Raw genomic sequence first — 16,105 nt, forward strand, 5'->3', positions numbered from 1 at the left:
TTTACCCAAAGATATCGGCAAATTGCTTTATGACTCCGTCTAATGCCCTCACCTAAAATCTTGGATAAAGTTTCAGTATGAAGTAATGGATTATCTCTTTCCTAAACTGATAACTAGTAACAAGGAGAAAGGGCTTGACTCCTACAATTGTTGTCTTTAATTCCACTGCCTCAGAAAATTCTGCCACTGTATTCTGAGTGGCATGTTCTAAAATGCTAGCTGCTTGGGGGGAAAAAAAGCCATCTTTCAATACAGCAAATGCCCAGAAAGCAGGAAGGTGCTATTTTTGCATGGGTTTTGTATTTACATGGAAACACTTAACTGTTTCAGATTATTTTAAATGCAATTGCTACAATGTTAAATAAAGAACCTTGTGATATGAAGTCAGTTTCCTTCCTCAAATCCATGCCTTCTGATTTCAGCCTTTGACAGCAGGAGCATGTAAGCAGCAATGTAGCTGTCACTCAGTCCTGTCTCTAAATCTTGTGTTGTATTTTCCAGCTGAAATTCATTGCTTAGGTATGGTTATTTAGGATGGAGAATGGGAGATGTAGTTTGTAAACCCATAACATTCCTAATAGCTTGCTACTGCAAAACCCTTCTAGAATAAATCTTCCTCTGAAGCAGCTAGTATTCTGCTTTTTGGCATATCAGCCTCAATAGACCACTGTTCTGAGCTATTATGGTAACTTTTGTGTTCCCAAAATCTGTCTTGGTTGTAAAATATATTGCCTTTAATAGAAATAGTTTGGCCTAAGCAATTAGCTTTAAATTTTGTCCTTACGTTCAGAAAGTTTGGTGCTTTTTGTATGATGAAAAGAGCTAGGTATTACTGTCTCCCTTTTTTCCCTTTTCCTGCAGATTCTGAGAAACTTTCTCTTGCCTCTACAGATACTTTCAGAATTTATGTTGAATTTGAGAAGTTCTGAGACTGTTCCACGTTCTGAATACGGGGTAATGAAGCACAGAGCCTGTCTACATGAACGCTGAGTTTGTGGCAAGGTGGGGTGTGAATCTACGTCACACTAGGCTGCTGTACACTGTTCTGATGCACGCAAACCATTTCTTAATGCTCTTTAATCTACTCCTGTTTCAGTCTGCACCCTAGCTTACCATGGACTCTATTGGTGTAGACAAGCCCACAAGTGCTTTGAACAGACCTGTCATTTTCCCAGCATCTAGATGTGATCTGAGACCACACCAATCTATGTGCTGGATTTACATGATGGTCTTCACGGAAATACAAAGGATGCTGCACTGGAGAGAGTTGTATGTCGAATGCGTAGTTCACATGAACGTCAAATTTTTTACTTTTGTCGCAACTTTTCAAGCCCATTCCTCTCCTTACCAGCAGATCAATTAAGTTTATAATGCGCTGGGAAGAAGCAATATTAACCAGACCTCCTGTCTCTTGGCTTTAGCTGCCTCACACCATGGAACACATAGTAGGGGAAGCGCACTTATGGGTCCCACAGGGTTAATGTACATTCACTAGCTTCTTTGCTCTTGTCCATCTAGACAAGTGGTTCTCAACCTGCGGGCTGCGTGTGGCCCAGTCAGCACACAGCTGCGGCCCATGTGACATCCTCAGGGCCATACAGCTAGTGTGTGTGTGTTAGTTACATGGGCTATATCCACACTTTTTATAATAAAAAATAGTGTGGATGCAGGCCATGTAACACACCAAGAGCTGCATATACAGCCCACAATGGTAAATAGGTTGAGAACAACTGCTCTGGACAGTACGTGCTTCTTACTTCTCCTGCTGAAAAAGTGCTGCTGCCATCGTGAGAAAAATGTTAGCATGTAATACCCTCTCCCTCACTAGGTCTATTGCTTGATCTAGGTGCTGCAAGGGCACATGTATATAGGTGGGGTTTTCTTTTTGATTTTTGGTTTGCTGGGCTTTTATGTTTAGCGCTATATATTCTAAGTGAAGATATCTTGGGGGGCGGGGGACCTTGAATTTGATTTCAGCAAATGCAGAAGACTCACTTGCTGGATCTGCTGAAAATGTCTAGTATTCAAATTTTCCCCCAACCTATAGCAATATCTGCTTCCCTGTAATTGATTGACCTACTTTAAGAGAGCATGTAATAGATTGAAAGCTTAGTTAAGCCTTACCAGTATTTGATTGTTTAAAAATAAAATAAAATTCCCCTTCTCACCTTGGAATTGAGCAAAACAAGCAGCTTCCTCAACCTCCAGGGTTGTTTGTGGCAGCTGTTACCCATCTCCACTGAGCTAGAGAAGGCAGCAGTTACCTTGCCAAAGTGGTATAGGAAGCAATGCCTATTCCCCAGGGAGTTAGCTTAGCACATATTATGCTTGTTCATTTTACAGAACAAATCAGCAAAACCACCAGATCAACAAACATGAAGGTGTTGTAAGGCATCAGGCAGCAGGGCCCTTATTCAAGTTCAAATACTGCTGCTTTCGTTTTCAGCAGCACGGACAAAACAAGGGAATAGGGAAGTGAGAACAGAGATGGAAAAGACCTTCTTAGCTTACTGCTCCATCCTCCTCCCCTTTGTTCTTGTTCCCTACAATATACCACATTATTACAGTCAGACTTGCAGCTCCCTCCAGGCAAGGCTCCATCATGCTACTGCCCAGACTGTAAAAGACAGCCCCTGCCCCAAAGAGTTGACATTCTTTGACTAAGTTCTCACAGACAACCTGTGTGTATTTAAACGCACCTAACTACCCAGCTGTAAAAACATACTGGAGACAAGGCAGTCTAGTTCTACTGTGAGGTAAACTAGGCAGGGTCAGCTGTGGGTGTGGGTATAGTCTAGGGGTTGGCAACCTCCGGCACACAATTCACCAGGGTAAGCACCCTGGCGGACCGAGACAGTTTCTTTATGTGCCGTGTTGGCAGGTTTGGCAGCATGCAGCTCCCACTGGCTGCAGTTCGCCGTCCCAAGCCAATGGGGGTGGTGGGAAACCACGGCCAGCATGTACATCTCATGCCACTCCCTGCAGTCCCTGCCGACAGCAGGTAAACAAACTGGCCTGGCCCTCCAGGGTGCTTACCCTGGCAAGCCGCGTGCCAGAGGTTTCTGAACCCTGGTATAGTGTTAACCTCACCTAGCTACCAGGTGGCAAATGCTACACGTGCCTTGTCTCCTTTTACGATTTTACAGCAAGATAAATATCACGTGTTATCTTGCTGCATTTCAAAACCCAAACCTTTCAATGAAGACCAAGCCTTAGACTGAGGCATGAATGGGAGGAGGGGACATAACTGAGTCTAACATGGCTCTCTAGTGCTTTGTCAGGCTTGTTACCAGCTAGCTAGGCTTTCAATTCCCTTGAGTGACAATCCCAGAGTCTATTAGATCTCACATGTGTGGTGGTTCTTCCATTATTCAACCTGAACTTTACTTTTCACAAACTTTTTGAATTTCCCCATATGTATTACTGATGAGGAATGCCTCGTGTCCTATGCTCTTGAGACGTGGCCTAGAACATATTGCAGTGGTAAGAGTTTATGCAGGGATGCTTTTGTTGCTGAAATTAAGTGGCCAGTTGGGGGGGGGGGGGGCAGGGGAGAGGGTTATGCTTCTTGTTACTACTTCTGCAGTAATCAAGGCTGCTCTTCCAACTCAGCATGGCCTCAAACTATGCCCTCCATAGCCAGGGATCTTTACTGCAGGCCCATCTGCTGAAGGGTGATAATCACAATATGAAGTGCTGAGGCTGCTGCAGCATATGCTGAGTAAGAGCAGAGAACCTCAAGCGGTTGCTCATCTTGCTTTGCTTTAGGCAAGCCCCTTGAATGATTTCTACCTTATGAGATCCATAATACTGATATTGTGATCACAATGCACATTGCACAACCAATACTTGCATCTTGCACTGGTTTCAATAGGTGTGGAATGGCAGATAGGTAAAGCATTACCATGAATGGTACTTTATCCAGCACCCCTGGAGTTCGTGGGAGCTTTATTCTGGGTTCCAGAAGGGCACAGGACAATGAATAAACCAGATTCCACTGTAGAGAGATCACAAGTGGGTTGTAGTTCATCAGTTTGCCAAATGAGCAAAGAGAAAAATAAACAGGGCTCTACATTTCTGTTTTCTATTTTAAGGTGTTAAACATCTGGTGGAAGCTCAGTAACTCCAAGTTGTTCTAGAGCCATCGTTACTTGGCTGAAAGCTTTTTGCCTCAACTGAATTTAACAGTACTTGGAAACTCTGATGTTACAAATAACAGTAAGTTGTAAACTTTTTGCAATAAAAATGTGATGCTCAGACTCAGCCTAGATGGTATCCTATTTCTCTCTCGCGCGTGCTCTCGCTTTCTCAAATCCATTTTATAGTAGCTTTGGGTCTTTAAACTTGATTTGCTGTACACTAAGGGGCATTAGATGGCAAGATTTCAGTAACAAATTTGCTGAGTTTCAGCTGAACATGGCTGGACAGTCCATATTTGCAAGCAGAATGTTGGAGGTATCTTTTATGCCTGTCTCCACAAGTTTAGAGCTTGTGTGGCCAACTTTAGGGTAGAATTTGCACATGGCTTAGTATTTAAGAATTTGTAAAAAATTATTTTGATCTTTAATAGGAAAATCTTGTTCTAAGGTGGGTTTAAACAGAGTTTAGTTACATGTGAGTAGAGACAAGGCCTAATCTCTTATTCTGTAGCTCCATTGCAGTCATTAGAGTTACACTTGCAAAGAATTTGGCCTGGGGAGTTCCAAGTAGTAGGGACAACATGGGAGAAGAACTGTGTGGAGAAAGCAAAGGGTAGGTATCCAGCAGGTGAGCAGATGGAAATTGGGACTTGAAGGTGAGAATGTGCAGCTAGAACTTGGTAGGTCAGGTGAGAGGAAGGTAGGAAAGGGATGTGAAGTGGGAAATGACATGGTCAGATCAGCAGGACGGGAGATAGGTTTTAAGCAGCAGCATTTAATCAGTTGTCTCTTCAATAAAGGAAGCAGCCAAAGGAAATAATTAGGCCTCTGAGCTGAGGCAAGATAAATGATTTCATAAATGCTCAGCAGGAAGTCCACTCCCTGTATTCAGGCTCAGAAAAGAGTCTGGAGATCAGAGGTGATTCAAATGCACGGTAAGTCTGTGGGAGCCCGTGCACATTACGGAACCTGCAGTTCCAATTGACTTTACATGGAGCTGTGGATGCTCGGCATCTCTGAACGTCCCGGAAGCTCTGATTTAGCAAAATGCTTGTCACGTGCTTAAGTCCCATTGAAGGCAAGATACTTTGCTGAGTCATGGCATACATGAATGGGTGAGGGGAGTGATGTGGCCTGAGTGCTTCACTCTTTCAGTGCCCAGGGAATAAGTCCTCCTTCTGCTAGTTCATTGTGTCTAGCCCTTCAAGCCTCTAGCCCTTCAAGCCTCCATTTCAGAACCGCTTCCAACATTGTGCTCTAATTGTGCTCTGTGGGATTTCATTTCAAGGCTATGCATTGACTTTAATGGCCAATTGCCAAAAAAAATAAAAATAAAGACTCTTCCATTATGCTCTGTCTCCTATCGCTGTACTCCATACAAAATGTTATAAACAAGACCTTTTGCACTAGGTCAGATTAGAACACAACCCAGGGCTGTTGCTGAAGCTATGATTCTGTAGAGTTCAGTGCACAGCGTGGAGAGGGGGGGTCAGATTTATTCTCGATGTCACTTTGTTGAAGGTAATGAAGTTTCCAAGAACAACTTTGGCCTCTTAATATTGAATATGACATTGTTGTCACTTGATCTCATAACACTTTAGAACGATTAATCCTCACAAGCTCCCTGGGGGAGACAAGTAAGATTTATTACCTCATTTTATAGATGGGAGAACCCAAGGCAAAGCAGCGAATCTTACCACATTCTGCTTTGTGCAAGGCAAATTTCTTTGACTTTGCTTTCTCTACCATAAACATACAGCTGTCTGTGTTTAGATAGATACTGCTTATTACCCACATACTCCATATATGTGTATTTGTGTGTGTACAGATAGTGTGTCTAATATAAGCATGTGTCTGCATATAAATCCAAAACACAGACCACACTGCTCCCATATCTCCCCTGGGGAGAGGATGACCGAACATGTGACAGATGTTAGTCCTGATGCTTACTGCACACCTGGAAGGCACACTTATATTACAGCGAGGCTCTGGTGTAAGAACCTATAAAGACTTGAAGAGGCCTTGTGCAAGCTCCCATGAATTAGTTCTCATGGCTACCACGATGCTCTACCCACTCAACGTGTTGCTCACGTGGCTTGGTGCCACAAGTGCACTCTTCAACCCTTACGTGTGGAGCAAAGTGGGAAATGGTGCTGCTTTTATCTGAACTCCGAAGGCTGAGAGTAGCATGATATTGGCTGATCACCTTTGCTAGCCATAGGAAGCTACCAAATAACAATAATGAAGGTAAGAGTCTGCATGAAAGATGAACTGTCGTGGTGGAGTCTCCATCACTGACCATTTATAAATCCAGACAGAATTTTTTTTTTAAGAGATCTGCTCTAGGAATTACTGCTCTGTGGCCTGTGTTATGCAGACTAGATGATCACAATGGTTCCGTTTGACCTTGGAATCTCTGAATTAGTATTACAGCAGCCCCAATCAAGATTGGGACCTATTGTGCTAGGTACGGAGTGAGCCAGGGTCCCTGCCCCAAAAGGTGTACAGTCCAGCCATGATAAAGAGTGGGAGAAAGGAGGCACAGAGAGGGTAAATGACTGGCCAAAGGTCACACCAGGAATCTAACCCTCTTGAGTTCTGTAGCAGTGCCTTAGCCGCAAGCCCATCCCATAGTCTTGCCCTTTTATCATCTGTTTCAGTAGACGTATGAAATCATAGTTACGGAGTCCAGCTGGGGATTTGATCGGTTTTCCTGTCTGTTACAATTAATCCCACTGAGGGTGAAAGCCTCGTGCCTTTTCGTTTATGTTCAGAGAAACAGCAGCAGTGTTCCATAGAGAGGACTGGCATCAAGGTAGGAGGGGCCTGTCCATGGAGACTGATTGCTGGGAACATGAAGCAGAGAGGAGAGCCTGTGCTCTCTTGGGTACATTATCCCCCATTCTCTGGATTTTATCTCCTTTTCCTGACTGCTCTATGTCCGTTCCATAGCCAGAAGCCTTATTCTAGTGCTTCATCCCATAAACTCGGAGAGAACCCCTCAAACTGGTTAATCCACCATGGCGACTGCTTAGCTCGATCACAAGTCTGACTATTTATTTTGCTTGGGTGCAAACCCTTCTGGCTCCTTTCCAGTCACTTTGTGAATGTAAACACCTGCTGCTGGTCTGTGCTGTGACAGCACTCCGCATCCCGCCAGGCTGTGGCTTCCTGAGGCCGCCTGTTGCTTAGTATGGAGGAGACAGCAGCAGCTTGTCCTTTCTTCAGAAAATACTTCACAAATGTATGTGGGGGGAGAAGGAGCAGCTGGGTTTGGTTTGGTTTGGTTTTTTCATTTTTTTTATATCTGGCTAAAGAGAATTGCTGCCCCTATATCCAGGAAACACAAATGAAAGGTCCAATCCTGCTGTCTGTTATGCCCCTGTCAGTGCAGAGGAACTTCAGTGGAATCAATATAGAGTGATCCAGTAGATTGAGCACTAAAAGGATCCCTAACTTGTAGCATCAATAGTTCATATGTGTCTGGGTACAGGGGCCCTGCTAGATAAAAAGGAAAGGCTATATTTGCACCAGCTTTTGTTTCAATTATCTGGTTGTTTATATTTTGCCTCTGTGTCTTTCCCCCCATCCTCTGTGCTCTGAACTCTCATCAGTGAACTGGGAGGAATGATTGCTGGACTAGGATCCACTCTCCTTTCTTAACCAGCTAGCCCTTCCTCTGCTGTGCTTGTTGCTGCCTTCCCCTTTGGTCGCTTGCCAGATTGCTGGCAGGCTGTGGTCTCAGACTGTCTCTTCCACCCATCTAATTTTACGCACTGCAGCCTTCTCCTCTTGACACCTGTCAGTGAGGATCTGTGCTAGGCAGAAATAGCCCTGAGAGAGTAATGACAGCAAAATGGTTGCTAAATAGGGAATGGCTGGGGCACTACAGCAGTAAGGTCAATTATAATCAACTTGTCTCCATATTCCTCAGAGACATCCCAGGGATGAGGAGCAGCTGGGGCTGTAAGGCGTCTTAGAGAGCTGCCACTGATGAAGACAAGGTATCAGACTGATGAGCCTATCACCTTTTCCTTATGCATTTGCCGTGGTTGTACTGTGTCTTCTCTTATTGTTGTGAACCAGGGGCGGCTCCAGGTACCAGCACACCAAACGCGTGCCTGGGGCGGCAAGCCACAGGGGGTGCTCTGCCGGTCGCCACTGGGGCAGAGGCAGGTTGCCTTCGGGGGAATGCCTGCGGAGGGTCCGCTGGTCCCGCGGCTTCGGCGGACCTCCCGCAGGTGTGCCGCCGAATCCGTAGGACTGGGGACCTCCCACAGGCAAGCCGCCGAAGGCAGCCTGCTTGCTGTGCTTGGGGCAGCAAAATACCTAGAGCTGCCCCTGTTGTGAACACAGCTCTGCCCAATCCACTAGTTGCTCCTGTTGTTTCGCAAGGCTTCAGATACTTGCAAAAGTGCCTAGATCCTAGAGGCTTGTGACCTAACATTTCATCCACCCAATTGTGGAGCTAGAGAATGAATGGACTTCCTAATGCAGGTGCTCGCTTACCAGTACAGGGTTCTGCCCCGCTGGCATGCAAACTAAATGGGGTACACCTGTTTAGTGATTAACACACTTGCTGTCTTTAAGGCTCAGCTTAAGTTGCCCAAAGTATTTTCAGAAATTCTTATGACCACTGCACTTCCTCGAGGGCTTTCTCAACCAGCTGATCTCCAAATGAGTGGCAGACACTAGCTAAACCTAACACTCCCTTATGAGGTGAGTAAATGATGATGTGCCCATTTTACGGATTTCCAAACACACAGAGTTTAAGTGGCTTGCCCGGAGAGCTCACAATAAGACGGTGGCTGAGCAAGGAACGGAATCCGTAACTCTCAACTTTCATTCCCCTGATCTAACCACCAGAGCACATTCCTCTTCCTGATCAGGGAATAGAGCCCATTGCATCTGATTCCTAAGCCACCTGCTCTAACCACTGGACCCCTGTACTCTCTCCTCTTCCTCCTCCAAGCTATAAATAGAATCTAGGAGTCCTGACTCTGATTTGCCTTGCCCAAACCATTAGACAAACTCGCTCGCTCGCTCCTTCTCGCTCTCTGAGCTGGGAACATCATGTAGAAGACCTGATTTATGATCTGCTATCCTAACTGCACTGCCTCCTGTACTGGACTACTTAGGAAATCATCTTTGCCTTCTTTCCATACAGGACAGTATTAGTGAACTCAGTGAGTAAGGAGCTCATGACAATGGCAAACCATTGGTTTATTTCCATGGGCTTCCATTTATCACAATGGTAATCCTGAGTAGAGATCAGATATTTTGATTCCTGCTAGGTCCCAAGTAAGCTTTCTCCATAAGAACAAACATTTTCCCAGCTGTAAATAAACATGGACTTTTTTTTCTTTTTCTTTTTTTCTTTTTAACAGAAAGGCTGATGTCTTATTTTCATCCCATTTATATAGGCTGGCTTGTTATGCAGCTTAGCATCTTCTGCTGATAATGATGAAATGCTACTAACTGGCTAATTTTGCATATTGCTCTCATGTATGTATTTTTCCAGCCACTATCTTTTCTTAGAGGCTGCCTCTGCTGAAATGATGCCTCTCTCTGTTTGTCAGAGGGTCAGGTGCAGCTGGTGAACTTCTCCCCTTGAAAAGCAGCAAAGAGTCCTGTGGCACCTTAACAGATATATTGGAGCATAAGCTTTCATGGGTGAATACACCATGAAAGCTCATGCTCCAATACGTCTATTAGTCTATCAGGTGCCACAGGACTCTTTGCTGCTTTTACAGATCCAGACTAACACGGCTACCCCTCTGATACTTCTCCCCTTGAGAGATCCTGAAGCTCTCAGCTCAAGTTTCCAAGGATTGAGGTGACTACTTGTGGCAGAACTAGCTGAGGGCCCTGCAAGAGGGAGAACTGATTAAATGCCAGACTGCCAGATCTATGAGAGAGATTGTCAGTGAGGAATGGATCCAGCAGTTCTAACTCCACAATACAGGCTTCTACCATGTAAATGAAAGGGCTAATTTTGCTGGCTTTGAGCGGTAGCAGGTGGGGATCCTATGTGGGTCACCCAGAGTGACACCAAGACATGCTTGGCTAATGTGCTACACCTCTTTTACCCTGTAAATACATCCCACACTGCTGAATAGACTTCAGATCTCCTGCTATGAAGAAGATTCCTATCTGTTGGGCTGCTGAGCCACCATTAGAGTCTGGGGTGTGTGGAGTGAGCCATTTGTTCTCTTCCATTACCCTCTGCCTGGTCTCATCACTGCAGCTCAGCCAAGGGATCCATCACTAGCAGAGGGCTGCTGCAAAAGCTTTAGCAAAATGATCCAAGGGATTAATCTGGCTCATAGTGTATTAGTTAATGAATGCTGGGAAATTAACCCTTTATTCGCTGCTCTAAAGCACCTTGCTGCATAAAGCATACATGCAAAAACAGTATCTGGTCTGATGCCACAAGTTAAAAGATGCATGAGGCCAGTTAGTTTCCTCTAGATGATTTAATATGCCTAGGAAAGAGCAGGAGGAGGAAAAAATGGCCTCCTCTTTGACAAACAGCATATATTAAGAGCCGGTTGAATCTTAAAGGCTGGGAGGGAACCTGAAATTTGTAGCGTTCAGCCTATTTGTGTAATTTACAAGAGTCCCGACAATTCTACTGCTGCCGTTCCCATGGAAACAGATGTTGGCTTGCAGAAAATCTTTACAGGCTTTGTTGTTTGTTTTTTAAATTTAAGTCCTCCTGCCTTGTTTTCAGAGAGGCAAGACATTTTTGCTACCTGGTTCCTGTTTGCCAGGGCAGGCCAGAGTTTGACTGGGCCATTCCCAACCCACAAGCTACCTTAAGCATCTTGAGATCCCTCTGCATCTGCCCCCATGCCAGGGCAATGCTAAGACTATCCATGAAAATGAGGACATCAGCTGGAGTCAACCCATGGGTGGACTTTGTCCTGCTTCTTCTGTAGTTGTACTCGACCTTGTCCTCTGCTCTGACCATATTTCAACATAACAAGTTGCTAGACAAACCTGTCTCTCTCGCTCTCTCCCACTCATCTAATGGAACAGTCTGACTTCCAGATCTGTTTGGTAAGTTTGTTTCCATGGCAGTTGTTGTCTGTCTCTGCTGTCCCTCCCTTTCATTACATAGTAGGCTCCCAGCAGCCAGTGAGATGGTGGAGGTGGAAGGAGGTCTAGCTACTATGCACGCTGCTGTGGCTTTTTTACCGTTTAAAAAGCAACTGCTAGGGTAAACCAGCTCCTACATTTGTATATGAAGACTCTGGAGTCTCTGTAGCGTGTTATGTAAGCTTGGCTCTTAAGAAACAGACAGTTATTTTCCAGCTTGTCAGGTCTGGCTCAGACAGCAGGGAAGTCATCAGTCATGCAATGAACATGTTGGATTTTGTGGCCGAGCTGATCTACCTATCTCTGCAACACATTTCTCTATCTAGACCAAACCCTTTTTCTTTCACAGTCTTGATCTTTCACTTTTTTTGTCTTTTGCAGATGTTATCGTGATGCAGTTTATTCTCCCTGGGAAGGTAAGTCTCACTGAATTACTCATTTAAGAAATGATTGCCAGGCAAATGAAAGATCATAATGTTATGTTTTAAAAAGTGGTGTGAATTGGATGCTGATGGGCTAATAGCATTAGCACTTATGAATGATTTTATTAGCATTAGCTAGAATGAAACCATGAGGAGAGAGACTGTGAAAGCTTCCACACATGCATCTTTGTTGATACATCCATGATCTACCCTGCAACATCTCTGGTATCCTGTTAGTATTCATATTACTGTAGGACCTACAGACCCCAGCTAAGATCAGGTCACATGGTGCTAGGCACTGTGCATACACATAATAAGAGACAGTCCCTTCCCCAAAGAGCTTACAGTTTAAAATAGACCAAAGGTGGGAGGGGAACAGCGAGACGGTATCTTGTCCAAGATCACACAAAGTTATTGGCAAAGTCTGGAATAGACCCCAATCTCCTGAGTCCCAGTTCTGGGCCTTCCCATTAGACTCCCCTAGTACTGGCTGGCTCAACCCATTTTATGTTGCTTAGTAATATAACCCATGCCAGCTTGCTGGGGCACTCCGCACCCTTCTAGCAATGGCTGGACCATCTGGAGGTTGATGAGCCTGTGACAGCCTTGGCTAAGAGAGTTGGGTCTCTTCAGTTGGGCATAACAACTCATGCACTGGCTGGAGGACAACAGCACCAGTCTGTGATGGATTTTGAGATTTCAGAATTTGGCTTTGTTGTGCATTGGAATGAAACCTGAGTGGTTGTGTTTTTTTCAAAATTCTATTTCAACGGCTTTTGATTAGATGTTCTGTTCCATGTGTGTGAGAGAAAAATTTGAAATGAAGACATTTCAAAATGAAAAAGCAAAATGTTTTAATTCCCTAGTTGTTTAGCTTTGTTTGAATGTCCCCTCCCCCCATCCGCCCTGTTTTTTCCCTGAAACAAAAATTCAGAGGAATTTACAGGACTCCACTAAGTGTTTTGAATATGATGGCGGAGCTGCATTTTCCAGTGGCAAATGGTTTCATTGATGTTTTTCTGAGCTGTTCTAACTGTGGCAAATTGCCAGTACTGATCTGCTGGGTCTCGCGCTTTCTCTTCTCTGGTAGGTTCAGGGCACTATTGCTTGCCTCTGAACTGGTTCTTAATTACTCCACTAGTGTCCTTGGAGGAGGGGAGTGGAGAGGGAGCGACCTGGGCCCACCCTCTACTCCAGGTCCCAACCCAGGGGCCCTGAGGGTTGTGGTGAACCACTTGAGCTAGCGGTTCCTTCCCCTGGGTTACTTTCCTCTCCTATCCTTCAGCTTGTGAAGGGCTTCTTGCCTCCCTTCTACACAAGCCTGGTGCCCCTTACCTAGGGTTTCTTCATGGACTTCACAGTCCACCACAGCACTCCTCCAAATTCTTCTCTTCTCTCTCTTCTCTTCTCTTCTCTTCTCTTCTCTTTCCTCTTCTCTTCTGCTGTCCCACCAAACCTTCCTCCTTCAACTCCCACACTGTCTGGCTGAAGCAGGGTTTTTCACATGACTGGAGTCAGTGCTCTAAATGGCTACAGGTGTTCTAGTTAATCTAAAGCAAACTTTCCTCCCTTGGCAGGGAATAAGGCCCCCTGCTAACGCTCTCATGCTGCCCTCTGGCCGTGCTGTATCACATAACCCAGAGATCTCCGGTTTGGTCCCTGCTGTTGACCATCCACCCAAGTTTTTCTGAGATGAACAAATTTCTGTTTTAGATCTGCTGAAAAATGAGTCAAACATTTTCACCAAACAGTTTTTTTTGTTTTTAAGACAAAAACTCTGCAACAAATATTCACTAGAATTTCACTTTTTGAAATTTTTTGACCAACTCTCTCTGTTTTCGTTTTTCATGCCACAGGCTCCAGAGTCTAAAAGCATCTTAATGTATGTAATGCATAGTGATAGGCACTGTACAGACACATAAGAAGAGAAATGATCATCATTAGAAGTAGGAGCCTAAGCCACCTAACTGGAACACTCAGGGAGTTTGAATCCAAGGTTTCAGAGTATCCTAGTAGAAACACAGGGGTCAGTAGTGAAATTTAGATTCAGATTCTGACCCTCCTCAGGTCTCTCCTCAAAGTCTGGCCATGTTCAGATCTGGGGGTTGGTTCGAGTCCTCCTCTGATGACAACTCTTACATGTACGATGAAATAATTGATTTGTGTGTGTGTGTCTAACCATTGCCCTCTACTGAATAGGCCTTCCGACCTTCTGAAGCATATGTAACCATTGTCCTCCTCTAGTGGTTGCAGCCAACAGAGAGGCTATACAATCTAATACTCCTACAGCTAATAGAGATGATTTTTTAGTTCAGGTGACTTGGAGCACTAGGTCCTTGAGTTTTCTATTCCTGCTGTTGACAGTGAAGTTCAGGTGCTCGTCAACCCTGTTTGTGGGGAAGCTGACAGCTATGAAGTCGTGCTCAGTCTCCGAATCACTGGGATTGTATTGCGCAGGTAGGTGCAAACCGTGGACTCTGATCCTGCCGTTGGACTCTCATGCCCATCCAAATCCACAATGAATTAAGAGTGCAGAAGTGACTCTAAATTCAGGACTGGAGCTTGTGGCAGTTGCTATTGTAATGCTGATGACTATTGTGATACAGCATGGCCAGAGGACAGCTTGAGAGTGTTAGCAGGGGGCCTTATTCCCTGCCAAGGGAGGAAAGTTTGCTTTAGATTAACTAGAGCACCTGACTCCAATTAGAGAATCTGACTTCAGTCATGTGGTAAAAACCCCTGCTTCAGTCAGACAGTGTGGGAGTTGAAGGAGGAAGGTTTGGGTGGAGCAGAGTGCAGGTTGCAGAAGTGGGAGAAGAGAAGAGTTTGATAAGAGAGAAATAGAAAGTTTGGAGGAGTGCTGCGATGGATTGTGAAGTCCAGAAGAAACCCTAGGTAAGGGGCACCAGGCTTGTGTAGAAGGGAGGCAAGAAGCCCTTCACAAGCTGAAGGATAGGAGAGGGAAGTAACCCAGGGGAAGGAACCGCTAGCTCAAGTGGTTCACCACAACCCTCAGGGCCCCTGGGTTGGGACCTGGAGTAGAGGGCGGCCCAGGTCCCTCCCTCTCCACTCCCCTCCTCCAAGGACACTAGTGGAGTAATTAAGAACCAGTTCAGAGGCAAGCAATAGCGCCCTGAACCTACTCCAGAGAATAGAAAGCGCGAGATCCAGCAGATCAGTACCGGCAATTTGCCACACTATGCTTTCATTTTTCAATATCATTATTATTTATTTTATTTGTATTGCATTAGTGCCTTGGATTCCCAGGCATGGGCCAGGACCCCATGGTACTAGGTGCTGTACAGACAGAACAAAACAGTGGCCACTGCCCCAGAGAGCTTCCCATCTGCGTGTTTTACTTTTTTTTGACAAAAACAACTTTTTTATTACGAAACTGGAAGTCTTGGTGAAAAATCTTCAATTTAATCAAAAAACCATTTTAGTGGGGAAAAAGGTTTCTGTGGACTTTTTTCCAACCATCTCTCCTTACAGGTCCAGATACTGCTTTGAAAACAGTGGCAAACCTCCTAGATCCTGATCCACAAAAAGATGTGTGTGAGACTAGTTCCATTGGGACTACTCACATCCTTAAATTATGCAAGTGCTTAGGTGCCTTGATGGCTGGCTGGAGCTCACTTGCCTCTTTTCACTTATTTATCCATAGTGGCTGTTTCATTTTGGGGCACATCAGATTCCCTTTCCACAGTTCCTCTCCCTTACCTTATAATTTATATTCCACTCAACCAAATGTTTCATGGCCTGAGAAGACTTTTCATGGTGATGTTACCACCTCCATAGCAGTCAGCTCAGATCTTGCAAATTCCTTGGTGTCTAGGTTTTCAGCTGTCTGGATTGAGTGGTAAACAGTCTGTTAAATAATAATAACTTATAAATACTAAGTGTCTAATAAAACCAAATCTCTAATAAGCCCCCATTAAAATGCACGTTGACATTCTTTTCAATTTTTAAAGAGGCAAATGCATTTATAATTAGCATTTTACCATTAGATTGGCCATGTTCCTAAGGTTTCTATTTAAATGCAAATTAAATCCTCCCGCTGGAAAGCTAATCGGAGATATAAATAGATGGTAGGGGATGGGAATTTGCTTCCATGTGGAGTCATTTTAGTCATCTTGCTGTTGATTTCTTTATTTTTATGGCCTGGTTTGGTTTAAAAATAGAGTTCCTATGTAGAACTGCATGAAACACCTGTAATAATTAACCTTGCTTGGTTCCTGACAGCACTGAAAGTTAAGGTCAGATCCTCCGAAAGGTTTGCTAGCTTTCTGCAAACGTGGACTAAGGTTAGAACTAGTCTGGGCCCAGTTTTGGATGATCTAGTGCTTGGTTTCACATAGTAATCAGGTCAGAGAAGAAGGATGGTCCTGGATGAGGACTCTGGAGTCGGATTTTGAAGTTTCATTTCCAGCTCTGCCACACACT

General features: G+C 44.6%; 1 protein-coding gene across 1 annotated transcript in view; it reads left to right on the forward strand.

Moving 5' to 3' along the window:
* Positions 1–11,270: 11,270 nt before the first annotated feature.
* Positions 11,271–16,105, forward strand: part of KLHDC8A (kelch domain containing 8A) — a 39,287-nt gene continuing 34,452 nt past the window's right edge. Inside the window, exons 1-2 of the mRNA XM_032792496.2 lie at positions 11,271–11,361; positions 11,622–11,656. The gene's annotated coding sequence lies outside the window, so the exon portion shown is untranslated. The remainder of the gene's footprint in view (positions 11,362–11,621; positions 11,657–16,105) is intronic.

Source organism: Chelonoidis abingdonii, chromosome 4 (genome assembly GCF_003597395.2).
Source record: "Chelonoidis abingdonii isolate Lonesome George chromosome 4, CheloAbing_2.0, whole genome shotgun sequence".
Classification (NCBI taxonomy): Eukaryota; Metazoa; Chordata; order Testudines; family Testudinidae; genus Chelonoidis; species Chelonoidis abingdonii.